This window comes from Symphalangus syndactylus, chromosome 14 (genome assembly GCF_028878055.3).
Source record: "Symphalangus syndactylus isolate Jambi chromosome 14, NHGRI_mSymSyn1-v2.1_pri, whole genome shotgun sequence".
NCBI classification, from domain to species: Eukaryota; Metazoa; Chordata; class Mammalia; order Primates; family Hylobatidae; genus Symphalangus; species Symphalangus syndactylus.
In genome coordinates, this window is record NC_072436.2 from 64,443,920 (window position 1) to 64,461,437 (window position 17,518).

The window sequence follows — 17,518 nt, forward strand, 5'->3', positions numbered from 1 at the left end:
GATCTCAACTGACTGCAACCTCTGCCTCTCGGGTTCAGGCGATTCTCCTGCCTCAGCCTTCCGAGTAGCTGGGACTACAGGCGCCCACCACCATGCCTGGCTAATTTTTGTATTTTCAGTAGAGACGGGGTTTCACCATGTTGGCCTGGCTGGTCTCCAACTCCTGACCTCAGGTGATCCGCCCGCCTCAGCCTCCCAAAGTGCTGGGAAGACAGACATGAGCCACCACGCCCGGCTTTTTTTTTTTTTTTTTTTTTTTTTTTTAAGACTGAGTCTCGCTCTTGTTGCCTAGGCTGGAGCGCAATGGCACGATCTCAGTTCACTGCAACCTCTGCCTCCCAGGTGCAAGTGCTTCTCCTGCCTCAGCCTCCGGAGTAGCTGGGATTGCAGGCATGCACCACCATACCTGACTCATTTTTTATTTTTGGTAGAGAGGGGGTTTCTCAATGTTGGTCAGGCTGGTCTCAAACTCCTGACCTCAGGTGATCCGCCCGCCTCGACCTCCCAAAGTGCTGGGATTACAGGCGTGAGCCACCGCGCCCGGTCTGGCTTCACTTCTTTAAGCAGTCACCCTGTGCTAGACAACTGACATTCCGCGTTGTGTTTATTGTTTATTGCCTGTCCCCTCTGTGTCAGCTTCCTGAGGCAGTGACTTTGCTCATCCTTGTCCCTGCTGTATCGCCGGTGCCCAACTCGGTATCTAGCACACGGTAAGTACTCAGGGAAGAGTTGTGGAGGATACATTTTGCGGAGGGGGAAAATGAATCTCAGGGAAGGAAGATGATTTGCTCGAGGCCACATGAAAATTAGAAGGCAGGACAGGGATTTGAGCAGGATCTGTGGCTCCGAGACCGAGGCTCCTCTCCCGGTGACTCTTCCCGGGATTCTGGCCTCATTTGGACCTCCAGGGCCCCCGACCTGAGCCTGGGGCAGAGCTGGGACCCAGGCGGGCGAGGCTGAGCGGCTAGCTGAGAGTCGCCAGCAGAGGGCGCTGTCTACGCGTGTCCGGGCGCAAGGAGGCCCCAGTGGGGCTGAGCCCGGGTAGAAAGAGGGAGCGGCGGGTTGTGGGGTGGTGGGGCAGTGGGGCGACAGGATGGGGAAGAGACTAAGGCGGGGCGCGCGGGGGGGGGGGGGGGGCGCTGTGGGAACCTGCAGGAGAACTTTACTAGCTGGATAAAGGCAGGTTTCCCAGGAGTTTATTTTGTAACTGTATGCTGAAAAATAAATGGGAGGTGGCGTTTGAGAAAGCGAAGTGTGTTCCAGGTTGAGAGAGCAGCATGTGTGAAGGCCCCGAGCCGGCCTCCGGACCTTTTCAGTATGCATCTTGGTCAGGGGAGGATGGTCGGCCAGGGCACACGCATGGCCCCCTGGAGTCGTGCGGCTCTGGCCTTGGTGAGTCTTCAGGCACAGACTGAGGCGTAAAGGAGGTGCTCCTGCCAAAATTTAATTTCGCCCAGGCATGGTATCCCAGCACCTTGAGAGGCCAAGGTGAGAGGATTGCTTGAGGCCAAGAGTTCGAGACCAGCCTGGGCAACATAGTGAGATGCGATCTCTACAAAAATTTTAAAAATTAGCCAGGTGTGGTGGCATACACTTGTAGTCCCAGCTACTCTGGAGGCTGAGGTGGAAGGATCACTTGAGCACAAGAAGTGGAGGCTGCAGTGAGCTGAAGGGGCCACTGCACTCCAGCCTGGGTGACAGAGCAAGACCCTGTCTAAAAAACAAACAAAGAAGTAAATCCCCTAGTCTCAGGTATTCTGTTAGAGCAACACCAAACACACTAAGGCAGGAGGAAGGGGCTGGGTGGGCTCCCACAGTCCTGTCCAGCCACTGGGCCCGTGCAGCACAGCACTTCCCGGGTGCATCGGCATTGAGCCTTTCCTGAGTGCTGCTGCCATCTGTCCTCCAGTTACGAAGGGAACGAGAGACCCAGAAGGGGTGGGGCTGGCCCACGGTCTCCCTTGCTCACAGCCCTGGGCTGGAGCCCTTGTGCAGAGCTGCCTCCTGGTCAGCCAGGAAAGGCTCACTGGAGGAGGAGGGGTAGGTCAGGCATCTTCCCGGCCTCAGAACAGGATATGGGTGGGGGATGTTGGTGTGTCCTACACTGGGGCCTGCCCACCTTCTTCCCCCAGTGTTCCTCCATCCTGCTCTGAGCACTGTGCAGAGGACCCCGGACTATGGGGTTCATCCTTTCCTAGGGAGCTTTCAAGGGCCCACACAGCCTGCTCCCCACACCCCACGGAGGCGCAATGATAGCAGAATTACTGGCACTGTTAACCTGCTGGAGTTGGAACCTGGAGTCCTGGAGGGTCAGAAGTCAAGCTGGGGGACTGGGGGGACTGCCTGCACTGGCCACTGCAGTGCAGAGAAGCTGAGGTGACCACAATCTGAGAGACTGGAGACCAGGGCTGGGTGAGGGTGCATGGGAAACGGGTGCGTGGGAACTGGGTGAATGGGTACCGAGTGGATGGGGACTGGGTGGATGGGGACTGGGTGGGTGGGGACTGGGCGGATGGATACTGGGTGGGTGGGGACTGGGTGGGTGGGGACTGGGCGGATGGATACTGGGTGGATGGGGACTGGGTGGGTGAGGACTGGGCGGATGGATACTGGGTGGATGGGGACTGGGTGGGTGGGGACTGGGCGGATGGATACTGGGTGGATGGGGACTGGGTGGGTGAGGACTGGGCGGATGGATACTGGGTGGATGGGGACTGGGTGGGTGGGGACTGGGTGGATGGGGATTGGTAGTGGGGATTGCTAGATGGGTACTGGGTGGATGGGGATTGGTGGATGGGGACTGGGTGGATGGGGATTGGTGGATGGGTACTGGGTGGATGGGGATTGGTAGATGGGTACCGGGGATGGGGATTGGTGGGTGGGGACTGGGTGGATGGGGATTGGTGGATGGGGACTGGGTGGATGGGGATTGGTGGATGGGTACTGGGTGGATGGGGATTGGTAGATGGGTACCGGGGATGGGGATTGGTGGGTGGGGACTGGGTGGATGGGGATTGGTAGATGGGTACCGGGGATGGGGATTGGTGGGTGGGGACTGGGTGGATGGGGATTGGTGGATGGGGACTGGGTGGATGGGAACTGAGTAGATGGACACTGGGTGGATTGGGACTGGTGGATGGGGACTGACTGGATGGAAGGAGGGCAGGGGGCCAGGTGGGGCCAGGCAGCCTGCCTGCTCTGCTGAGCGGCCTGGACCCAGGGGCTGCCTCTCCCAGGCCTCAGTCTCATCGTCTATAGAATGGAGTTTCCAGAGATGGTCTGAGGCCCCTTCCAACTACCTGCAATGTGCTGGGTCCCAGGTCCACAGGAAGGACTGGTTCCTAGGGTCTTCCTTCCCAGCAAATTGTCCCTCCTGCTCCTGGCAGCAAAAGCTTCCCAGGATAATATTATCAATAATAATATTGTCCCCCCTCCTCCTCTGCCTCTTCTTCTTGTGTTTCTATATTCCAGGAACTTTCCTAAATGGTTCATTTATTTATCAGATAATTTAATCCCCCACAATCCCATGAGTAAGAGACATTTACTGATCCCTTTTTATAGATGAGGAAACAGACTCAGGGAGGGGAGGTGACTTGCCAGAGCCACACAGCTGGCAATCTGGCTCCCGTACCTCCGCGTCCCTGAGGTCACTTTAGTGCCCCCGCCGCATGCCAGGGATAAAGAGACTCGAGACCTTACCGCAACTCACGGAGACCTATGTGGCTGCATGTGTCACCCCCAGGCAGAGTGACTTGAAGGGCCCAGGGAGGGGCCTCTTTTCATCCCGGGGACTGCCAAGCCCTGGAGTCCAGCTGGGCATGGGCAGTCAGCCCGGGCTGGGGGATGGTGCCTGGCTGCTAGGGTGCTGGTCCTAGCACGGCAGGCATGGGTTAAAATCCCAGCTGTGCCACCTTCTGCTGTGTGATTCCAGGCACGTGACCTTTCCGCTTGGTGCCTCAGTTTCCCCTTCTGTGGAACGGGGATAATAGCAACGCCTCTTCTATAAGGCAAGGTGGTTGTGAGGATTCAATGAAGCAACACACGAAAGCACTCGCCTGCCTGGTCCCGTGGGTTCTCCACAGGATAGGGAACCCATGGAAGCCACGCCCAGCTAATTTTTTTGTATATTTTTAGTAGAGACAGGGTTTCACCATGTTGGCCAGGCTGGTTTCAAACTTCTGACCTCGAGTGATCCACCCACTTCAGCCTCCCAAAGTGCTGGGGTTACAGGCCTGAGCCATGGCTCCTGGCTGTTTGTTTTTTGAGACAGGGTCTCACTTTGTCGCCCAGGCTTGAGGGCAGCGGTGCTATCGTAGCTCATCGCAGCCTTGATCTCCTGGGCTCAAGTGATCCTCCCACTTCAGCCTCCTGAGTAGCTGGGACTACACGTGCACACTACCATGCCTGGCTAGTTTTTTATTTTGTAGAGGTGGGATTTCACCATGTTACCATGGTCTTGAACTCCTAAGCTCAAGTGATCCACCCACCTCAGCCTCCCAAAGTGCCGGGATTATAGGCATGAGCCACCATGCCCAGCTTGAATGGCCGCTTTTGATGGAGCACTTACTATGTGTCGCTAAACCCCTCTGAGCCTCAGTTTCCTCCTTTGTAGTGTGGGACTTGCTCGAGGACTCACTGCTGGCCTTGGGGAGCAGAGAACCCAGGTCTCTGTGATTCCGAAGTCCAGGTTCTTCCACCTGCAACTGCAGTTTCCAGAATTGGTCCCACCCCAGGAGGATCAGCCAGGTGGTATGAGATCCTGCTCGGGGCTGTGAAAAGGGAATGGGAAGTCAGGGCACCCTGCCTGGTCCCACGCTGATCCACCGGGGGTACCCATCCGAGAAATAGGGGTGGGGACCAGACTGGATGACGCAAATGGCATGTGGCATTGATCACTGGCCCCTCACCCTGGCCACGGCCTCCAGGTGGGCAGAGTGCACTCCCTGTCTCTTGACTCTGGGCTCAGCCATGTAATTTGCTTTGGTCCATGGGATGGCAGTGGCTATAACAAGACCAAAGGCTTGAGGTGCACTTCCACAGTGGGGCTGTCTTCTTGTGCTTCTGCTATGAGAAGATCGTCCCCCTGAATGGCTGCCGGCCCTTCAGCCTCGCCCCGCCAAGCGACACATGGAACAGCCAGAGCCCAGCCTAGAGCCTGTATCCCAGCCTAGCCTGAGGCAGAGCTGCCCAGCGAAGACCAACTGACCTTCAGCTAACCTGCAGATGCATCGGGGGAATTAAATGATTGTTCTAAGCCACTGAGTTTTGGGGTGGTTTGTTATGTGGCATTATTGCAGTGGTAGCTAATACAAGCCCGGTATCACTCTACAACTCTTGGACTCTGAGCTGCATTTGCGTCCTGAATCCATCACTTACTGAGAATCAGGTCTTTATTATTATTATTAATTTTACTCTATCAATTTCAAGTTTTCCATAAGAGACATAGATAACATAAAGGCCAAAGATTTTGGGCGACAAAACAGAGATAACTACAAAATCTCTGGCAAACAACAGTCGCTACCTTTGCACCAAGCTGAGCTCTGAGCTTCCTGACAGGCATGGCAAAGAGAGGAAGAAGATGCACTACCCATATGCTGGGGAGCATTAAGGTCCTACGGGCTGCGTCCCATGGGCTGGCGACCTCCCACTGGGGCCCTCTTCACATTGCCGTGGGATCCCAGCGTTTTCCCCAGCTTTCCTTCTTCCAGACCCTGCTCCAGTATCACCCCAACTTGAAGCCTTCCTGGCTGTTAGAATGTCTTACAGCCGATTGCCTCCGTCACTGATTGGTTCATCCCGTATCTGCTGGCATCAACCTATGTTGTGCTTAGAAAAGACTTATAGAGGCCGGGCGTGGTGGCTCACGCCTGTAATCCCAGCACTTTGGGAGGCCGAGGAGGGTGGATCATGAGGTCAAGAGATTGAGACCATCCTGGCCAACATGGTGAAACCCTGTCTCTGCTAAAAAAAATGCAAACAAATCAGCCGGGCGTGGTGGCGGGCGCCTGTAGTCCCAGCTACTTGGGAGGCTGAGGCAGGAGAATCACTGGAACCCAGGAGGCAGAGGTTGCAGTGAGCTGGGATTGTGCCGCTGCACTCCAGCCTGGCGACAGAGCGAGACTCCGTCTCAAAAAAAAAAAAAAGAAAGAAAGAAAGAAAGAAAAGAAAAGATGTATTGAGGCTGGGCGCGGTGGCTGACGCCTGTAATCCACCAAGGCGGGCGGATTGCCTGAGCTGAGGAGTTCCAGACCAGTCTGGGCAACACGGTGAAACTCCCGTCTCTACTAAAATACAAAAGAAATTAGCCAGGCGTGGTGGCATCCGCCTGTAGTCCCAGCTACTCGAGAAGCTGAGGCAGGAGAATGGCTTGAACCCAGGAGGTGGAGGTTGCAATGAGCCGAGATTGCGCCACTGCATTCCAGCCTGGGCGACAGAGCGAGACTCCATCTCTGAAAAAAAAAAAAAAAAAGAAAAGACTTGGCCGGGCACAGTGGCTCATGCCTGTAATCGCAGCACTTTGGGAAGCTGAGGTGGGCAGATCACGAGGTCATCAGGAGATCGAGACCATCCTGGCTAACACAGTGAAAACCCGTCTCTACTAAAAATACCAAAAATTAGCCGGGCGTGGTGGCGGGCGCCTGTAGTCCCAGCTACTCGGGAGGCTGAGGCAGGAGAATGGCGTGAACCCAGGAGATAGAGCTTGCAGTGAGCCGAGATCGCCCCACTGCACTCCAGCCTGGGCCACGGGGAGAGACTGCGTCTCAAAAAAAAAAAAAAAAAAAAAAGAAAAGAAAAGACTTATCGAAAGACTTATCGAGTGAATAATGAATAAATGAATGAATGAGGAAATGAATTTACAGATGGGGAAGTGAATTAATGAAGTTAAAAGCAATACATCGAAGAAAGTGTTTGCTTACCTGAGTCTGATTAGGGGAAGGAGCCCTGAGCGGAGGCTCCGTCGTTTGGGGTGGTCTTGCCTATATATTTGTAAAGAATGCTTGAGAAGCTTCTTGAGGGGTTCTGGGAGCTGAGGATCACATCAGAATTCTAGCTGAGAACAATTTGTCAGCTGTCACAGTGCAGAGCATGGTGGTTGAACTCAAATGCCGCCCAGCAGATGACAGGGACACTTTCCACCTAGTTCAGGAACATAAGCTAAGGCACTTCAGAGAGGTTTTTTTGTTTGTTTGTTTTTAATTTTTTTGAGACAGGGCCTCACTCCGTCACCCAGGCTGACTGCAGTGGTGCGGTCTTGATTCACTGCAGCCTGGAACTCTTGGGCTCAAGGGATTCTCCCATCTCAGCCTCCTCAGTAGCTGGGATCACAGGCTTGCACCACTATGCCCGGCTAATTTTTTAATTTTTTTCCAGAGAGGGGGGTCTCGCTTTGTTGCCCAGGCTGCTCTCAAACTCCTGGCCTCAAGTGGTCCTTCCCCCTCGGCCTCCTGAAGTGCTCAGATTACAGGCGTGAGCCACCGTGCCCAGCTGGGGAGTATTTTTATGTCCCCAAAATGCAGGATCTGCCTCCAGTTGATTTGTCTTTAGTGAATAAGGATGAAAATGCCATCTATTTCCTGGAAAATTCTCTTGGCCTTCAACCAAAAATGGTTAAAACAGATCTTGAAGAAGAGCTAGTTGAGTGGGGCAAAATGGGAGCCTATGGTCATGAAGAAGGCAGCATCCTTGGGATACTGAGATGAGAGTATCGTAGGCCTACGGAAGGACCATAGGAGCCTACGGGAAAGAAATAGCCCTAGTGAATGCGCTGACTCTTAATCTACATCTTCTACTGTTATCCAGGGTCTCACTCTGTTGTCCAGGCTGGAGTGCAGTGGCACAACCACAGCTCACTGCAGCCTCAACTTCCCAGGCTCAGGTGATCCTCCCATCTTAGCCTCCCAGGTAGCTGGGACTACAGGCACACACCACCACGCCAGACTAGTTTTTGTATTTTTTTGTAGAGATGGGGTCTTGCCATGATGCACAGGCTGGTCTGGAACTCCTTGGATTACAGGTGGGAGCCACCGCGCCCAGCCTTAGTCCAGTTATTGTTTAAGCCTTTACCAAATGGTATAAAATTCTTATAGAAGCCGAAGCTTTCTCCTTTAATCATGATACTATTGAGTCACAGCTACAACTCCATGGAGTTAACATTGAGGAAAGTGGGGATTATAAAGCCAAGAAGGGGGAAGAAACCTTAAGAATAAAGGATATTGGCCGGGTGCGGTGGCTCATGCCTGTAATCCCAGCACTTTGAGAGGCCGAGGCCGGTGGATCACCAGAGGTCAGGAGTTTGAGACCAGCCTGGCCAACATGGTGAAACCTCGTCTCTACTAAAAATACAAAAATTAGCCGGGCGCGGTGGCAGGCGCCTGTAATCTCAGCTACTCTGGAGGCTGAGGCAAGAGAATCGCTTGAACCCGGGAGGTGGAGGTTGCAGTGAGCTGAGATCGTGCCATTGCACTCCAGGCTGGGGGACAAGAGAGAGACTTTGTCTTAAAAAAAAAAAAAAAAAAAAGATACAAAAAAAATTAGCTGGGTGTGGTGATGCATGCCTGTAATCCCAGCTACTCAGGAGGCTGAGACAGGAGAATCACTTGAACCCGGGAGGTGGAGGTTGCAGTGAGTCAAGATAGCATCACTGCACTCCAGCCTGGGTGACAGAGCAAGACTCCATCTCAGAAAAAATAAAATAAAATAAAATATAAAATAAAATAAAATAAAAGATATCCCTGAAGCAACTGAGAAGGGAGGAGGCTCGATTACGGCGATCCTGTTCAGTGGGCTGCATTTTTATACTGGGCAGCTCTTTAATATACCTGCTACCACGAAAGCTGGACAAGTGAAGAGATGTTTTGCTGGCTTGATCTAGCATGTACAGTTGGAAATGCTGAACTCCACTTACATGACAGAAGAGTTGACTTTGCCCACTGGTGTTCCCACAATAATTTGAATGGAGGAGCAGGAGGTCTGGCAGGTGCTTTTTCCGTGAAAAGCATGCCCATATGATTAAAGCTGTGCTGGTGGGGTGGTTTGACTGTGAACTCAGCACCAGATTTGAGATGGATAACCAACTGCAGTTAATCCCTGGGGTCAGTGGATTCCAAATCTCAAATCCTCCCATTTTGTTGGTCTGTTTCTCACACACTAGTTTAGAGATCTTTAGGCAGGCAGCGATTAAAGCATTGTGGAGAAAATCTATTTTGCTAACTGGTTATCTGGAATACCTGATCTAGCACTGCTATGGCAAAAACAAAGCAGAATCTGAGAAGCCAATGGTGACCTGGAGGGGGACCATTACTCCATCCCATATGGAGGATCAGGGCTGCCAGCTGACACTAACATTTTTCTGTTCCAAAGAAAGGTGTTTTCCACGAGGTAGAAAAAAGAGGAGTGGTTTATGACAAGTGGAATCCAAATGTCATTCAAGTGGCTCCAGTTCCTTTCTATCATTCTTTCCATGATGTGTATAAATTTATCAATCTGGGCTGGGTGCGGTGGCTCACACCCGTAATCTCACCACTTTGGGAGGCCGAGGCCAGAGGATCACTTGAGCCTAGGAGTTTGAGAACAGCATGGACAACAGAGTGAGACCCTGTCTCTACAAAAGAACCAAAAAAAATGTATTTTTAATTAGCCAGGCATGATGGCACACACCTATAGTCCCTGCTACCCAGAAGGCTGAGGCAGGAGGATCACTTGATCCCAGGAGATCAAGGCTGTAGTGAGCTGTGATGGCACCACTGCACTCCAGCCTGGGCAAGACAGTGAGACCCTGTCTCCAAAAAAAAAAAAAAATTATCAATCTGCTCACTTCTGTACTTCACTCTGCGGAAACAAAAAATTAGCAGTGTTTTCTAGAACAATTTACGCAAATTATACTGAAAGCTGATGTGTGTTTTTTTTTTTTACCATTATTCAATTTTTAGTTATTGAAAGTATTTTACAATTGATCGCATGCAGCTGGCAGTAAGTTATATACTTTACAGAAAAAAGATAAGTAAATGAAACAAGTAAGACTAAGGAGTGATGGGTGGGCTAAGGAAACTGCTTTTATTTTATCCAAGTTTATTGAAAACCTCCTGTACTTATCCCTGAGAGAGGATGCAGATATGGCCCCTGCTTATGCGTAGCACAGGTCTGAGGTGGGGAGGTAGATCCAGACCCAGCCAATCATGACTGAAGGTGATCAGTGCTGTGACAAAGGAGTCCCAGGGACTGAAGGGCCCAAGAAAGCCCCAGTCCATCCTGGAGGTCAGGGAAAGCTCCCTGGGGATGGAAAGAAATGGGTTGTATAGGAATTTGCCAGGGGAAGAGGTGGGAGAAGGTGGAGCAACATGAGCAAAGGGTGAGGAACGAGAAGAACTAAGCAAATGTGCAGGAGAAATAAATGGAGCTTCTAGAAATTTAACACCTAGTAACATATTAAAAACTCAATGGACAGTTTAAACGACAGTTTAGACAAAGCTAAATAGAGAATTCATGATCTGGAAGATGGATTTGAAGAAATTATCCAGAATTCAACCCAGAAAGAAAAATAAATGGAAAATAGAGGGAAAAAAAAAGAAGAATTCAACCTGAGAAAGCTGGAGGAGGAGGAGGAGGAGGAGGAGCAGGAGCAGGAGGAGCAGGAGCAGGAGGAGCAGGAGGAGGCAGCAGTAGCAAGGAGAAGGAGGAGAAGAAGAAAGAGAAGAAGAAGGAGGAGAAGGAGAAAGATGAGGAGGAGGGGGAGGAGAAGAAGACGATGAAGAAGAAGAGGAGGAAGAGGAGGAGGGGAAAACAAAGAAAAGAAGTGTTTAGGAGCCAGGGAGAATACAACAGGAAGATCTAACATAGGTAGCAGTTCCAGACAGAGATGGGAAAACGAGACAAACGCAATATTTGAAAACATAAAGTCTGACATTTTTTTCCATATCTAATAAGCACCACCAAATGCGTAGATTCTAGAGATCCAATGAATCCCAAGCAAGATAGGTAGGAAGAAATTCATGTCTGGACATATTGTAGTGAAAATATAGAACACCAAAGTCAAAGAAGAGATCCTAGAAGCAACCAGAGAGAAAGCAGAGGAGATTCTTTAAGTGTTTCAGTGTTGCAACACTGATATATTCAAACGCAGGGAGTATAGGGAAATGGGGCTCTAGTAGAGCCAATTATTAAGGGTGATTTTGAGCCAGAGGTGTGATACGATGAGATCTGTGTTTCAGAATCTGAGTATGGAAAGCCAGGTGTGCTGCTCAAACCTGTAATCTCAGCACTTTCAGGGGCCAAGTTGTGTGGATCGCTTGAGACCAGGAGTTTGAGACCAGCCTGGGCAACAAAGTAAGAGACGCTGTTTCTTTTTCTTTTTCTTTCTTTTTTTTTTTTTTTGAGAGAGTTTCACTCTGTCACCCAGGCTGGAGTGCAGTGGCGTGATCTCGGCTCGCTGCAACCTCCGCCTCCCGGGTTCAAACCATTCTCCTGTCTCAGCCTCCCAAGTAGCTGGGACTACAGATGCTCACCACCAGACCTGGCTAATTTTTGTATTTTTAGTAGAGATAGGGTTTCATATTGGCCAGGCTGGTCTTGAACTCCTGACCTTGTGATCCACCTGCTTTGGCCTCCCAAAGTGCTGGAATTACAGGCGTGAGCCACCGCGCCTGGCAAGAGACACTGTTTCTACAAAAAAATTAACAAACAACAAAAAAAATTAGCTGAGCATGGTGGCATGCACCTATAGTCCCAGCCATTTCGGAGGCTGAGGTAAGAGGATCACTTGGGCCCAGGTAGGAGGATCACTAGCCCAGGTCGAGGCTACAGTGTTTGCACCACTGCACTCCAGCCTAGTGTACAGACTGGAGTGATGGAGTGAGACTCTGTCAAAAAAGAAAGAAAGAAAGAAGAAAGAAAGAAAGAAAGAAAGAAAGAAAGAAAGAAAGAAAGAAAGAAAGGAAGGAAGGAAGGAAGGAAGGAAGGAAGGAAGGAAGGAAGGAAGGAAAGAAAGAAAGAAGGAAAGAAAGAAAGAAAGAAAGAAAGAAAGAAAGAAAGAAAGATGCAGTTCTCCTCGGCGTCATCTGATTGCTACCCTGTAGAAGTGCAGCCCCAGAGTTGTGAGCTTCTGATATCCCAAAAGATATGGAAACAGGTGGCCCCTGGATGAAGGAGGAGGTCAGGGGTGGCTGGAAGGCAGGTCCTGGGGAGTGGAGGGGCTGGAAGAAGATGGAGGGGGAAGGTGTGGCAGACACTATTATAATAGCTGACTGCCCAATGTGTGCCATTCCCAATTCCCCTCTTCCCTGCTGCTTTCCACTGTGGAGGCTGGAAAAGAGAAACTACTTACCTTCTCAGCCTTTGTTGCAGCTAGGAGTGACCATGTGACACAGTTTTGGCCAATGACATCTATGGAGTCTCATTAGATCTCATTGTGTGTGTGTGGCAGGGGTGGGAGTGGGGGGTGAGGGGGTGGGGCGCCTGGGAAATTATTGACAAAAGTGACAAATGCTTTCAATTAACTCTGAAGGTAACCATTCCTTTTCCTTTCTGTCTTAAATGCGGAGGCAGATGCAACGCCAGGAGCACCATCAGCCATGCTGTAAACAAGGGGGAAACGCCAAGCGCGTTACAGAGGACGTCAGCCCTGCCATCACTGGGCTGGGGAAACAGTGCCAACCATGGCTGGTCTCCAGGTTCACAGTGATAGGGGAAATAAACCCTTATTTGTCTAAGCCATTGTGATCTGTTTTCCTTTTTTTTTTTTCAGCCACTTTACAGAAGAGGGATATTTGTTAAAATTCAGAAGGGGAGGGAGAAGGAGAGACTGCGCAGGTTGAAACGGTGATGGGTAAATGTCAAAGAGAGAGAGACTTTGTTTGCAGGTGCCAGGGGCCTGAGCACGATTTTGTCACGATAGCAGAATGAGCACAGGATGTGCCAGGCATAGCGCTTTATACTGATCGACGCGTTTTAAAAAATATTTTGTAGGCTGGGCACGGTGGTTGACGCCTGTAATCCCAGCACTTTGGGAGGCTCAGGCGGGGCGGATCACGAGGTCAGGAAATTGTGACCATCCTGGTTAACACGGTGAAACCCCGTCTCCACCAAAAATACAAAAAACTAGCCAGGCTTGGTGGCACGCGCCTGTAGTCCCAGCTACTCGAGAGGATGAGGCAGCAGTAACGCTTGAACTCGGGAGACGGCGCATGCAGTGAGCTGAGATCGCTCACTTGAGATCGCGCCACTGCACTCTAGTCTGGGCGACAGAGCTAGACTCCGGCTCAAAAAAAAAAAAAAAAAAAAAATTGTAGAGACGGGGGCGGGGGGGGGGGTCTCACAATGTTGACCAGGCTAGTCTCGAACTCCTGACCTCAAGCCGTCCTCAGGCTCTGGCCTCCCAAAGTGCTAGGATTAAGGCCTGAGCCACCGCGCCAGCTGAACGCATTTAGTTCTCATTGCAACTTTCTGACGCTGGTTGTGCTGTTATCCCCACCACACAGAAGGAACTGCGGCTTAGACAAGAAAAGCGCCAGGCAGCAGGTGGTGAGGCAGGATTTGAACTCGCGCACACGGAGCCCATCCAGTCCAGATGGACTGACTCCTCTGTCAGCGGAGGAGGGAGCGAGTTGTTTGGTGAACAATGAGTGTCTCAGGGTCCCGAGTGTGAGGTGGGGCGTCTGATGTGTCGCCAGGTCCCGCCTTGTGTGAGGTGAAAAATGGTGAAAATGGTAAATTTTGTATCTATTTTATACCATGCCCCCTAAAAAAAATTGTTGTTAAGAGTCAAGATCTCGCTGTCTCCCAGGCTGGGGTGCAGTGGGGTGATTGATCAAAGCTCACTGCAGCTCTGAACTCAGCCAGCTTCCCTGACTCAAACGATCATCCCGCTTCAGCCTCCCGAGTAGCCGGGACTGCAGACGGTGCCATCACGCCCAGCTCATTGTTGATTTTTGCCCCGCCTTGGTAGAGACGGGATTCCGCTATATTGCCTAGGCTGGCGTCGAACTCATAGAACAAAGGATCCTCCCTCCTGGGCCTGGGCGTGGGCTCGCAAAACGCTGGGATTCCCGGATTACAGGCGGGCGCACCACACCAGGAGCAAACACTTCCCGCTTTAAAAATTCAGGTTGTGAGTGGCTGTCATTCAGTATTATGCTAATTAAGCATGCCTGTTTTTTTAAACGTCTTAAAACAATTGTTAAAATTACGTTTCCACCTACAACGTTAAAATTTGTCAAGTGATAATATTGGAGAAGACGTTATTGCCAAACTACTTTCCTATTTGTTTCCTAATGGCATCGGAAATAGCGAAAGTATCTCGCCATCAGTTAAAAGTTTGCGGCCGGTGTAGCCCCAGCAGAGGCTGCGAGAGAGACGCCAAGACTATACTTTCAGGGATCATTTCTATAGTGTGTTACTAGAGAAGTTTCTCTGAACGTGTAGAGCACCGATAAGCCACGAGGAGGAGTTGTAGCGTTCTCTCCTGAGCGTGAAGCCGGCTTTTGGTGTTGCTCGAGTGCGACTGCCGTCAGCCATTGATGACCGTTCTTCTCTCCGGCTCGGAGAGTAAGAAGGAGAGAACGCAGTCTGAGTGGTTTATCTTCGTTCGTGGCTCAACAAGAGAGGTGTAAGGTGGACCGTGTTGGGTGTTTGCGTGCGTTCGGTTTGCGTCTGGCTGACCGCGGGGGAGTCCTGCAAGGCTTCTTGCTTTTGTCAGCGATACGTTTTGCGTGACATCTGGGTGCCTTTTCAATGCTAGTTTTAGGCGGGGGGAAGGGTTGGAAGGGTTTGGGTACGTCACACTGGTGAAGTCAAGGGATTGACTTCCCAAGGTGCTGGGATTACAGGCGTCAGCCACCGCGCTTGGCCAGTGAAGACATACTATGTATTTTACTGTCATTTTTGAGATAGTTTCCCTCTTGTTGCCCCGGCTGGAGTGCAAGGGCACAATCTCAACTCACCGCAATCTCCGCCTCCCGGGTTCAACTGATTCTCCTGCCTCAGCCTCCACTATCGCCGCTCACTGCGGCCTCGACCTCCCAGGCTCAAGCAATCCTCCCACCTCGGCCTCCAGAGTAGCTTGGACTACAGGTGCCCACCACCATGTCTGGCTAATTATTTGTATTTTTAGTAGAGATGGGTTTTCGCCATGTTACCGAGGCTGGTCTTGAACTCCTGGACTCAAGCGATCCTCCTGCCTTGGCCTACCACAGTCCTGGGATTACAGGCGTGAGCCACCGCGCCTGAGAACTGTAAGAAATAAATTTGTGCTATTTAAACCACAAAGTCTGTGTATTTTGTAATGGAGCCCAAGGGAAAGACAAGCAGCTTCTTTTAAAACTAAACATACTCTTTCCATATGATCAGAACTCATGCCTCTTGGTGTCTACCCAAATGAGTTGAAAATGTATGTCCACACAAAAACCTGCACACCTATGTTTATAGCAGCTTTATCCATCATTGCCAAAACTTGGAACTAAGATGTTCCTAAATAGAGCCGGCGGCTGTGGCTTGTGTCTGTAATCCCTGCTACTTGGGCAGCTGAGGCAGTCACTTGAGATCAGCAGTTTGCCCAGACTGGTCTCAACAAAGTGAGACCCCATCTCTGTAAAAAATACTTTTAGGGCCGGGTGCGGGTTGGCTCACGTCTGTAATCCCAGCACTTTAGGAGGCCAAGGCTGGTGGATCACCTGAGGTCAGGAGTTCGAGACCAGCCTGGCCAACATGGTGAAACCTTCTCTCTACTAAACATACAAAAATTACCCAGGTGTGGCGCCGCATGCCTGAGTCCCAGCTACTCGGGAGGTTGAGGCAAGAGAATGGCTTGGACCCGGGAGGGATAGGTTGCGCTGAGTCCAGATTGTGCCATTGCACTCCACCCTGCTTGAACTCGAGAGGCGGAGGCTGCAGTGAGCCGAGATCGCCGCCATTGCACTCCAGCCTGGGCGCCAGACAGAACAAGTGACCCCGACGCCCCGTCTGGAGAGTGGGGTGGTGGGCGGGAGGGAGACGACGTTGGTCAAGATTGACAACGAGAAAGGGAAGGATAGATGCAAAAGGATACTAGGACTTAGCACAGCATCCCCCTTCTCCCAACCTACGACGGAAACACCACCCGTCTGACGTGACGCAACACCTGCCACCGACAAAACAGAGCTTTCCCCGTGGCATGCGAGAGCGAGCCAAACCCACCCCACGCAACCACCCAACAGGACCCACCTTACATTTCTCTCTCGTTGAACCACGAACAAAAACAAACCACTCAGACTGCGTCCTCTCCCTCTTACTCTCCAAAGCGGAGAGAAGAACGGTCATCAATGGCTGACGGCAGTCGCACTCGAGCAACACCAACAGCCGGCTTCACGCTCAGGAGAGAACGCTACAACTCCTCCTCGTGGCTTATCGGTGCTCTACACGTTCAGAGAAACTTCTCTAGTAACACACTATAGAAATGATCCCTGAAAGTATAGTCTTGGCGTCTGTCTCGCAGCCTCTGCTGGGGCTACACCGGCCGCAAACTTTTAGCTGATGGCGAGATACTTTCGCTATTTCCGATGCCATTAGGAAACAAATAGGAAAGTAGTTTGGCAATAACGTCTTTTCCAATATTATCACTTGACAAATTTTAACGTTGTAGGTGGAAACGTAATTTTAACAATTGTTTTAAGACGTTTAAAAAACAGGCATGCTTAATTAGCATAATACTGAATGACAGCCACTCACAACCTGAATTTTTAAAGCGGGAAGTGTTTGCTCCTGGTGTGGTGCGCCCGCCTGTAATCCGGGAATCCCAGCGTTTTGCGAGCCCACGCCCAGGCCCAGGAGGGAGGATCCTTTGTTCTATGAGTTCGACGCCAGCCTAGGCAATATAGCGGAATCCCGTCTCTACCAAGGCGGGGCAAAAATCAACAATGAGCTGGGCGTGATGGCACCGTCTGCAGTCCCGGCTACTCGGGAGGCTGAAGCGGGATGATCGTTTGAGTCAGGGAAGCTGGCTGAGTTCAGAGCTGCAGTGAGCTTTGATCAATCACCCCACTGCACCCCAGCCTGGGAGACAGCGAGATCTTGACTCTTAACAACAATTTTTTTTAGGGGGCATGGTATAAAATAGATACAAAATTTACCATTTTCACCATTTTTCACATATACAATTCAGTGGCATTAAGTACATTCACGTAGCCATTGGCGTGTAACCATCACCATTATTTATCTCCAGAACTTTTTCGACATCCCAAACTGAAACTCTACCCGTAACACAAACTTCCCTTTCCTCCCTCTGCCCAGACGCTTTTAAGCACTATTCTACTTTCTGTCTCTATGAATTTGATTCTCGTAGGTACCTCTGTAACTGGAAACACGCAATATTGTCCTGTTGTATCTGGCTTATTTCACTTAGGATGACGTTTTCAAGGTTCATTCATGTTGTAACATGTTGCAGAATTTCACTCCTTTTTCAGGCTGGAGTGCAATGATGCATGACCTGACAGCTCACTGCAGCCTTGACCTCCAGGGCTCAGGTGATCCTCCCACGTCAGCCTCCTGAGTA

The 17,518-nt window shown here is 50.9% G+C and overlaps 2 long non-coding RNA genes, 2 other non-coding genes and 1 pseudogene across 4 annotated transcripts; 3 read left to right on the forward strand and 2 right to left on the reverse strand.

Moving 5' to 3' along the window:
* Window positions 1-437: 437 nt before the first annotated feature.
* LOC134732365 (uncharacterized) lies at window positions 438-5,352 on the forward strand. The gene is made up of 3 exons (XR_010115458.1): window positions 438-710; window positions 4,613-4,746; window positions 5,041-5,352. It is a non-coding gene; the product is annotated as an uncharacterized lncRNA (long non-coding RNA).
* Window positions 1,180-5,197, reverse strand: LOC129462841 (uncharacterized). Its single transcript, XR_008650968.2, has 2 exons — window positions 4,568-5,197; window positions 1,180-1,474 (listed from the first exon to the last, which is right to left on the reverse strand). It is a non-coding gene; the product is annotated as an uncharacterized lncRNA (long non-coding RNA).
* A 239-nt stretch (window positions 5,353-5,591) lies between the features above and the next one.
* Window positions 5,592-9,255, forward strand: LOC129463008 (kynureninase-like; annotated as a pseudogene).
* A 5,096-nt stretch (window positions 9,256-14,351) lies between these two features.
* On the forward strand, window positions 14,352-14,568 carry LOC129463381 (small nucleolar RNA U3). Its single transcript, XR_008651153.1, has one exon. It is a non-coding gene; the product is annotated as a small nucleolar RNA U3 (small nucleolar RNA).
* Window positions 14,569-16,229: 1,661 nt separating this feature from the next.
* LOC129463384 (small nucleolar RNA U3) lies at window positions 16,230-16,446 on the reverse strand. The gene has a single exon (XR_008651156.1). It is a non-coding gene; the product is annotated as a small nucleolar RNA U3 (small nucleolar RNA).
* Window positions 16,447-17,518: the final 1,072 nt, after the last annotated feature.